The sequence below is a fragment of the Zalophus californianus genome, chromosome 5, assembly GCF_009762305.2.
Source record: "Zalophus californianus isolate mZalCal1 chromosome 5, mZalCal1.pri.v2, whole genome shotgun sequence".
NCBI classification, from domain to species: Eukaryota; Metazoa; Chordata; class Mammalia; order Carnivora; family Otariidae; genus Zalophus; species Zalophus californianus.
The window spans coordinates 36212853-36222306 of record NC_045599.1 but is presented as its reverse complement, the minus strand read 5'-3'; the positions used below and the strand labels follow the sequence as shown (position 1 = coordinate 36222306).

The window sequence follows — 9454 nt, the reverse complement described above, 5'->3', positions numbered from 1 at the left end:
TGCCATCCCTCATCACCCTGCACAGTTTTCTTTCTTACAGCCCACCCACCTCATCTATTTCTTTTATCTGTCTGGGCCCTGCATGTAACTACCATCTTGAATGTCACAAATGTTGTTAAATTTCCATCTTTCTGGCTGAGAGTAAATATGCAAGTGTTCTGACTGTGGCTCTACTGTCATCATTCCAAGTCAGCTGGCTGATTCCATTCATTCCTCTGAAACTTCTGTGTGCATGTGGCCCCTAAAGAGGCAGGGGTGGGATCAGAGAAAGGATAAGCTCTGTACTCCCTTCAGCAGCATATATACTAAAATGGGAGCGATACAGAGAAGATTAGCATGGTTCCAGTGCAAGGAGAAAAAGGACAAGGTGAGTGAAAGAACCAGTTATTTCTGTGGCTCTGAATAAGTAGGGTTGTCAAAAGAAGAGGAAGACTAATCTGAGTGTGTATAATGCCCATGATTCTTAGAGCACATACTATGTATTTATGTATACGACTAGTGCTATATATACATATATATGTATATAATCACTCACAAAATCACTTATATTGTCCCCCTAGGGACATGTAAGGGTTTTTTTTTCAAGTTAATTTTAGCTATACAATTTTTTTCATCGATTTCCTGAATTTTTTTTATTCGGTTAAGTTACTTTTATTACCATAGTACCTGAATATTATAAATATAAAATTAGATTAACAGTAAAATGTATATAGCTTCTAACATATTTATACCCACAATACATTGACAATTAAGTGCAAACAAAATAACACAATACAAGCCAAGTGGCTAACACCAATTTAATAGGACTGTTGATGTTGCTTTGCTGTAATGAGCACTAACAACAAAAGAACACTTACTGCATGATACGGGTTCTTTTGATGAAATCACACTGTACAAGTACAGGGTACCTTTTCTGAAATCCTTGGGGCAAGATGTAATAGAGAATTTTGAATGTTTCTTATTATAGAAAGGGGCAATACACAATAAATGCACTAATATTTTATAGTGTAACATATGAATATTCATAATAAATGGATAACTAAAAACTATAAATAGACTCATGTCAGCGTGGGTCAGGTTTCATACCAAATAAGTTTGTCACAAACTTAAAAAAATAGCTGGGTCATTTAACAAGTCCTACAGCCTTGAGAGAATTACTCAATTTCAATGATCTCATCCACGAAATAATTTCATTAGAAGAGAGTAACTAGCCTGTGACCTGCAGCCAGAAAGAAAACCAGGATGTTTATGCATGGCCACCAGAAGTTGCAGAATAAATACTATACTAGGATAAGTGTGTTCCTTTATCGAGTAGGTATATGGCATTTACAGTGCCACACCATAGGTTAAAACAAGGACCCAGAAATAAATGAGGCCACTGTCTGGACTCAGGGAGCTCCTGTCCAGCAGGAGAGACAGACCTGCAAATGAACACCTGACAGTTAAATATAAAAAGAGTGACAATACCTGTGCGTGAAAAAGGCAAATTGATGCCCTAGGGGAAATTAGGGCACACTTTCTTGGTCAGTGATACTGGTGTCAGGGAAGGTTTTGAAGGATGAATAGGAATTCACAAGACAGTGGATATTATTAAAATCGATCTAACCTTTTAGAGACAAATTAAATAATATTGTAGAGGGCACTTTAGGAGAAATCGATTCTCTTTTGACGTTTACCGGCTGAATCATTTATAGTCTCTTCTGAGCCAATGCCCAACCCAATCTTAATGCTCTCCTGCACTGGTCATGAATGCTGAACACACATCAGTTTGTGCAATCTCTTTTCTCTTAGGAGGGAAGAACATGCAGTTCTTAGACCCTGCTTTGGTCCTATTTGCTTTCTAACATCGAAAATGCTAAGTGAACAAGATGCTTATCTATTTATTAAGACATTTGCTGGGTTCTCAAAGACGTGTGGCTTCTCCACCCTTTCCCCCCCTTCCTGTAACCCCCCCAACCAGTTTCTGTCAGTGGGAACTTGACAATCATAAACCTAATTCTTTGAGGCTGTTCTAACTCTTGAACTCTTCATTGGTTGGCCTCCCTGCAAAGGAATGAGTTCATGGGAGGAATCCCTTCGGTGCATATGGCGCCACTGCTGGCAGCTGGGGGGCACACACAGAGGGCTCCATAGCATGGCCGGGAGTCATAATGGGCTCCACAGAAGGACTGGTGATTTGCATAAATTTAAATAAAGATTCCCTACATATCTGTTCAGCAAGTATTGATCAGAGAGGCAGAAAATTACATGGAGACTGGACAGGGAAAGAAGACCTTGGGGGCAGCCGTCAACCTCTTCCTTGATACTCCCAGCAATCCCCAAACTTGCCCTCTCTCCTATTGCAAATGCGAGGCCCTCTGGAGAAATGGGACCACGCTTTTTAGAAGGCCTTTGGTGATCATCTAATGTGACTGTACATGTCCCTTGCAAATCCTACCCCTCATCCCCAAGTGGCTCTTGGAATAAATGTCCACATTTAGGCAGGAGACTCCTGACTCCCTGAGGGGAACCCAGGAGAGCAGAATTGTCTTCTTCTTGCACCACACACGTGCAGTGCCATTTGGGTGACCCTTTCCATGGGCACCATGCTGCCATCCCTAGGCATCAACCCTAATCTCTCCTAGAATTCCAGGAAGAGGGCTTCAGAAGACATAAAGAACCCCACATTAACATTTCTATTCTGAATTAAAGCAGGCTCATTCCCAAACCCCAGTAAATTATTTCTGAAAAGGGAATGGTGAGGCTGATTTGCTGACTGATGAATCCCTTTCAGATTGGATACCTTGCTTGTGCTAGTGACAGAAAGATGAGAACATCAGCATCCCTGACTCATATTCTGGATTTATCACTGGGCATTGCGGTTTGACTGAATTTCCAGTGTTAAAATGGCAGTTGCATTATGGTTTTCCCCGTGTTCACTTTAAGGAGCTCAGCAGTGTGATGTGTCAAGTGCCAATCCTGCCCAAACAGTGTGGTTTAGGGCTCAAGTGATTATGAAAGACAAGGGAGGGGTTTTCCTTGGTGACACATTCATGTTCCAGCTAACAGAGGGTCTGGAGAGCTGGTGTGGAATTTGTAACTCAAGGTTTGTGTTTTAGCATCTCCATCAATGATCATCTTCCTGCTCACTTTACAGTTTGTGGTATGGTTCCCTTCACCACATTCACACCTGTCTGTGCAAAAGGCTTGCATAATGCCGAGTGTGGTTTAAAATGTGTGAAAACTTCATCCAGATCTTCGGAACTTGCCTTGTCTTTGATCCCAAAGCCAGTCAAGGAGAGCAAGCATGTCTATTTCTAATTCTAGTTGTATGTAAGCTGGGGAGAGACACGTCATTGCAAAACAAAGCTCTAGAGAAAAAAAAAGAAAGATAAACTTTCTTTACAGTACTTTGTCTCGCATTTTTCCAGGTTAAGCATGTTTTCGATCCAGAGTGGTGTAAAATGAAGAAGACAAGGGTGGGGGTGAGATAATAAAAAAGCCTGAAGACTTTATTATTTCTGATTGGGGAAAATGCAAATATAACTCGACTCCTCTGTGTCACATTGTTTCATATATACCTGCCCTGAAATGCTGCGAATGGGAAGCAGGATTGCTCCTCGGGGCTCTGGAGAAGTCTGGGGTACGATGTGGGATGAGGAAGGGTGCTAGAAGAGAAGTAGAAGATATTTTTGGAGATGGATGTGGCAAGGCCAGGTAGGGGGGAGTCTTAAGAGCTTCAGCCTGAAGGAGTTCAGTTTTATCTTGAAGGTAGAGGGAAAATATTGGAAGGGTGACACTTAAAAAAAACAACCATTATATGCGTGCGTGTGTGTGTGTGTGTGTGTGTGTATGTGTATATACATATACAATGATTATTCTGCCTTTCAATATAACATTGTCTCATCAGTGTTTTCCATATTAATACAAGTATAATTTTAATGCTAGTCTGCTGAGAAAACTTACCTTAGTTCCTCAACTGCTAAAATTCATATCATTTCATCATATATTTTTAATTACTCATTTACTTCTCTATCCATCCAGACTATGGTGCCCTTGGAGTCAAAGACCCAGTCTTCTTTGCACTTAACCCTTATCATCTAGAATAGAGGTTGATATAAATAGAAGAAAAGCCGGGCATCTTCCCACCCAGATCTTCCAAAGGTTTTGAGGATTCTCAAATATTTCAAGCCTTTCCCCTTTGCTTCTTTTTTTTTTTTTTTAAAGATTTTATTTATTTATTGGAGAGAGTGAGAATGGACAGAGAGCACATGAGAGGAGGAAGGGTCAGAGGGAGAAGCAGACTCCCTGCCGAGCAGGGAGCCCGATGCGGGACTCGATCCCGGGACTCCTGGATCATGACCTGAGCCGAAGGCAGTCGCTTAACCAACTGAGCCACCCAGGCGCCCTCCCCTTTGCTTCTTTAAGGTAGTCAGCTGCTATGCTATCCTCAGCCCTATATATATTCAAGCAACAAACTGACCAGTGTAAATAAACTCCAAGATTGGTTCTGACTTCTAACCACATGACAGGCGTGTAGCTAAGGACTTGACATACAGAAATGAACTTTTCTGTCCCCCCTACTCACACAGTGCACAAACTGTGTGCAAATGTAAATCTGATTCACATGATTAAATAACAGGCTAGCAGTCTTGTCGGTCAATTCAGTTTTACCTGTCTGAATGTATTAGTCCAACTTTACAAGAGAGCCATCTTTGATTTTCTTGTGCCATGCCCTGGGGCTGATGCAGAGTGTATCTGTGTCAAGGTGAAATCAACCTCCTTCCTTACAAAACAAACAGGGAATTGTCCATGGCTTCTTCTAGCCTTCTCCTTCCCATTTTTCTCTTTATTTCACAACACTTCCCCAATCTGGGCTGCCCCCAGTACAATAGAGGGTAACTCAGTCTGTAAGGACCAAACCTAATGTCTCCCAGGATCCCATGTAGAAGTCTCCAAAAACAATAAAGATCCCCACATTTCTGGCTCTGAATCAAAGCAGACTTACTCTTAGGTCCCAATATATTCATTCTGAAAAAAGAAAAGCCACACCAGGAGGAACTGATAAAAAAAAAATTTTTTTTTCTTACTCAATTTACAAGAACTGAGGAGATGTCTATTCCAAGAAAGAGAAAAGAAAGAAGAAAAAAAAAAAAAACCCGCAAGCTGTTGGAGGCATAAATGATGATGCCTGGAGAAAGGAGACATAAAAATTAATTTTTGCCCCGGCGAAGGAAAGGTGAAGTTAATAGAGAGAAGAGAATCTAAGAAAGGGAAATTAAAGCCAACATGCTTCTGGCTTCTTGAGAATGCCCCCTGAGTCAACTAATTACCTGTGAGGAGATTATGGAGTGAGTTGTCTGAACTCCTCTCATTTAGCAGGGGAAAAAAAGGAAGAACTACCATGTGACTCTATCATGAGGGCTAGAAATTAGCTTGGGAAAAAATTGCCAAGAAAGTGGGAATGGAAGAGAAACGAAGAGTAATAATAAGCAGTAATAAGCCAGCTGCCTTCGACAGCAATCGCTAAGCTGGCTCATGGAATCATCCAGAACATACCTGGGGATTTCTTTTCTTCCTTCCTCCTTCCTCCTGTTCCTTTCTCCCTTCCTCTCATCCAAAAGGTAAACAGCTGCTATGTGATGGCTACTCTCCCAAACACTGGGAACACAGAATAAGACATCCTGGTCACGAGGAACATTAATTCATACAAATGAGAGGAAGAAAATTTTTCACCCAACTTCTCAGGAAAGGAGCCGTATTTGTTTGAAAAAAAAAAAAAAAATCTTGATGAGTGGGTGGGATAGAAAGTAACACCCTGGCAGGCCTAGGTCTGGCTGAGGACTGCATGTGTAGGAATCAGAGGAGGAGATTCTTCGATATGCTGGAGATCAAGAGGGAAAGAGGGATGAACAGTCAAGGTGAAAGTTTGCACTCCACAGTGTGACTCTTCACCAAGGTTCTAAAATGCTCAGTGCAAGTTTCATGTGAACACCTGTAAGTGGGTTGAGTTCTACACATGGATATCACAGAGCTCAGCGGAAACCGTCTGCAAGGGCCAGCAGAGACCAGAGACGGAGCAGAGAGAAAGAGGAGGATGACGGCCATAGGAAAAGACACGCACCAACAACAGGCCACGTCACCGGAGTCCAGGCTGAGTGAACAGATTTGCAAGACTCAGAGGTTTCTAGGCTGCACTGGGGCTTTACATTCAGTTGGTTGTAGGAGAACACTGAAAAAGTCCACAAACCCATTATCTGAGAACAGAAGAAAAAATACATTGTAAAGCATCCCAATGAATGGTGAATCAATACATGGACTGTATTGTGTATCATGTATTATCGGGGCCCAGGGGCATCAAGTGTCTGTGTACCTGTAGGTAGACTTTAGAGAAATCCATGAACGCCCTGAAATTACATGCAAAATGTTATGGTATGTATATCTGCCAAATACTTAATCAGTGAAAGTAACTAGCATTTATGGAGGATTGACTATGTATTATGGTGCTTAAAGCTTAATACATAATTATGTCATGCTCACAACAACTCAGTAAGAAAGAAAGCTGAAAATCAGGGACTTTGCATAAGCCAGGAAGGTCACACCCCCAGTGAGTAGCAGAGCATGGGTGTGAACTCATGTCAAAATTATTAGCCTGCATGCTCAGCTGAGGTCCCAGTCTTGTGCCCTCTAAACTTTGCTGAGTCCAGAGTCAGATTTTGTTACCACTTCAAAACATTTCTACATAGAGAAAAAGATTAGAAACATCTTAAGGGTCACTGGGTCTCAGATTCGCCTCCTAATTTTGGAGGGCCTACACATCCCAGGCACCTTCATGTGTCCTCTTCTGTTCCATCCTCTCCCCGCCCAACCCCTAACTCCATCAGTGCAGTAGGCAGAAAGGTCTCCCTTTGACAGTCGGAAACACTGACTTCAGAGTGGTCAAGTCCACTGCTTTGGGTAAGTGCACGTGAGTTGGCATCCTGGTCTCACAGCCCCAACGGAGCAGTAGAAGAGTTTCCAAGGGGTCAGTTTGTGGACTCTTGAGCTGGAGGAGTCATCCAGAAGGCTGGTTAAAGTATTGTCATGAGATCTGTCAAATCAAATTGCAGTTTGAATCCTGCAAAAGAGGGGGCCTCGGAGATGTGGCTTTATTGCTGGACGTAGAGACCCATACAACGGGCACAGGCACCAGGCGAGAACAAAGTCCCTGGAGACTTTTGACTCTCAGCTTGTCAACTCTCCTGACGGAACAGCCATCACAGCTGTTAGGAATTTCCGAGTCGTTGCGCCTGCCCGCCCCCACCTGGTGTTCCTTCAGCTCCCGGTGGGAACAGCTCCGCCGGCCAGGCGTGCCACTCCTTGGGAAGAACAAAAGGAGCTGCCACTGAAATAGACCCTCCTTACAAAGAAGTCTGCACTCGCTCGTGCCTGGAGTGGCTGTGGGTGCCCCTGGGGTGAGTCAACCCCAGAAGTCCCAGGAGACAAGCACGGGGCCATTCATAAACAGGGAAGACCTGTGGAGACCCCAGTTGGAATTTCATGACCAAAGGGAGGGCGGAAATGAGGGGCGGGATTATTTCCTTAGTACCTGATTGGCCGGGACTGGTTAGCGCGGCATACAGCTAGCTCACCATTGCTTAGTTGGAAGAGAAGCGCCGTTCCGCCCTTTTAAAGCAAAGAAATAAAAGATAGAGCAGAAGAACCTTTGTAGAACAACCACCACAAAGGGAGAGGTTGTCCTTTCTGCTTGAGGGGAGGGGATGACTTATTACAACTTCAAATGCTTGATGAGGCCATGCCTGAAGACACTTAAGAACTGGCCTAACAGCAGTTTCGCCGGCCATTTGACATGTACTAGATGGCAGAGCAGCCGTTGAAGGAAAAAGAAAGCTTTTATAAATTGTCCTCGGGTGAGTAGCTAAAGAGGCGCAGCATCAGACTTTTAGAAGAAGACCCAACAGCTAACTCTAGTGCGGTGGTTCTCAAAGTCCAACAGCAGTGGCAGAAGCTGGGAACCTGTTAGAAATGCCAACTGGGGGGGGGGGGGGGGGCGGGTTGCGGCTGGGTGACTCAGTCAGTCAAAGTTGTGACTCTTGGTTTGGCCTCAAGTCATGATCTCAGGGTCCTGCCTTGGACTCCCTGCTCAGCATGGAGTTGCCTTGAGATTCTGTTTCCCTTGCCCTCTGCCCCTCCCCCACCAACTCGTGTGCGCGCGTGCTCTCTTTCTAATGATTAAAATCTTGAAAGAAAGAAAGAGAGAAAGAAAGAAAAACTCTAAGATCCCATCCCGACTTAACAAACCAGAAACTCTGAGGGTGGGACCCAGCAATTTGTTCTAACAGGTCTTCCATGGGATTCCGATGTTTGCTGAAGCTCGAGAAGCTCTGTTTTGGAGCATAATAGAATAGACTGACTCAGCGTCAGACAGTTACAGGTTATGGTCCCACCTTGGACACTAATTCATGGTAAAACTTGAGGCAAGTTTCTTAAGCACTCTGAGCCCCGCCTTCATCAAGCCACGTGAGAATAATGGTGACAACAGAGCTCTGCAGAGGAATGTCAGTATGAAGTGGTTAGCCTCAGTCCCTGCTCACTCAGCAAATGCTAGCTTCCCTCGGGGTCATTTAAAACACCAGAATTGGATCACACCACACTAACCAAACGTTTGGGCAGCTCTTCTGTTCAACTAGCACCATGTCTAAGCATTAGTCCTTACTCTTTAAAAATCTTTGTTTCCCAGACAATAGACTACCTGCCTCAGAATTAACTGGTGCATCAGTTAAAAAATACAGATGATCTAGTGTTCATATCAGACCCACTGCATCTGCATCTTGTGAAGTGTGGTCTGGGTATCTACAGGCTTAAAAGTGTTCCCTGAAGATGCTTCTGCAGACTACAGTGCAAGAATCATCAATTAAAATGAGATAAGATGCAACTTGGCTGTGGCTTCGCTATCACAGACACTCTCCCATAGGCTGAGCTGAAGCAGACACATTGTTTCAACGTGACACAGTAAGTAGAACCAAGAAGTGAAACTTTATGAACTTTGCTTCCCTGTTCATGATCCTTACCTGTGGGGCTGATAAGCTACTGGCTCTATTTCTCTTAGCTGGCCAACCTGGAATTGAGGCAATTTTACTGATGTCTGGCGGGAAATGGTGGTAGCAGAAGAGAACTGTGTTACTCAGAACCCACGATTGTACAAGATGCTTTACACAGAAACTTCTGGAGTTTTGTTTTTCCAGGCAGACGTGGTACTTCTTTAAGGAGCTCAGAATCTGTTAGCATGGGCACAGCTCAAAACTTGTTTTTATGGTGTGTGTGTGTGCGTGTGTGTGTGTGTGTGCGCGCGCGCGTGTGCACCCTTCTCTCTTTCTCCTACTCCTACTAAGATGGCCAGGTAGTTGGATGTTCTCCTGGAACCTCTGGTCTGAGAAGAGAGAATGGCTGTTTGGCACATTCAGGATGTGTGTTT

General features: G+C 43.7%; 1 non-coding gene across 1 annotated transcript; it reads left to right on the top strand.

Annotated features, from left to right (window-relative positions):
* Positions 1–281: 281 nt before the first annotated feature.
* On the top strand, positions 282–389 carry LOC113930042. The gene has a single exon (XR_003522420.1). It is a non-coding gene; the product is annotated as a U6 spliceosomal RNA (small nuclear RNA).
* Positions 390–9454: the final 9065 nt, after the last annotated feature.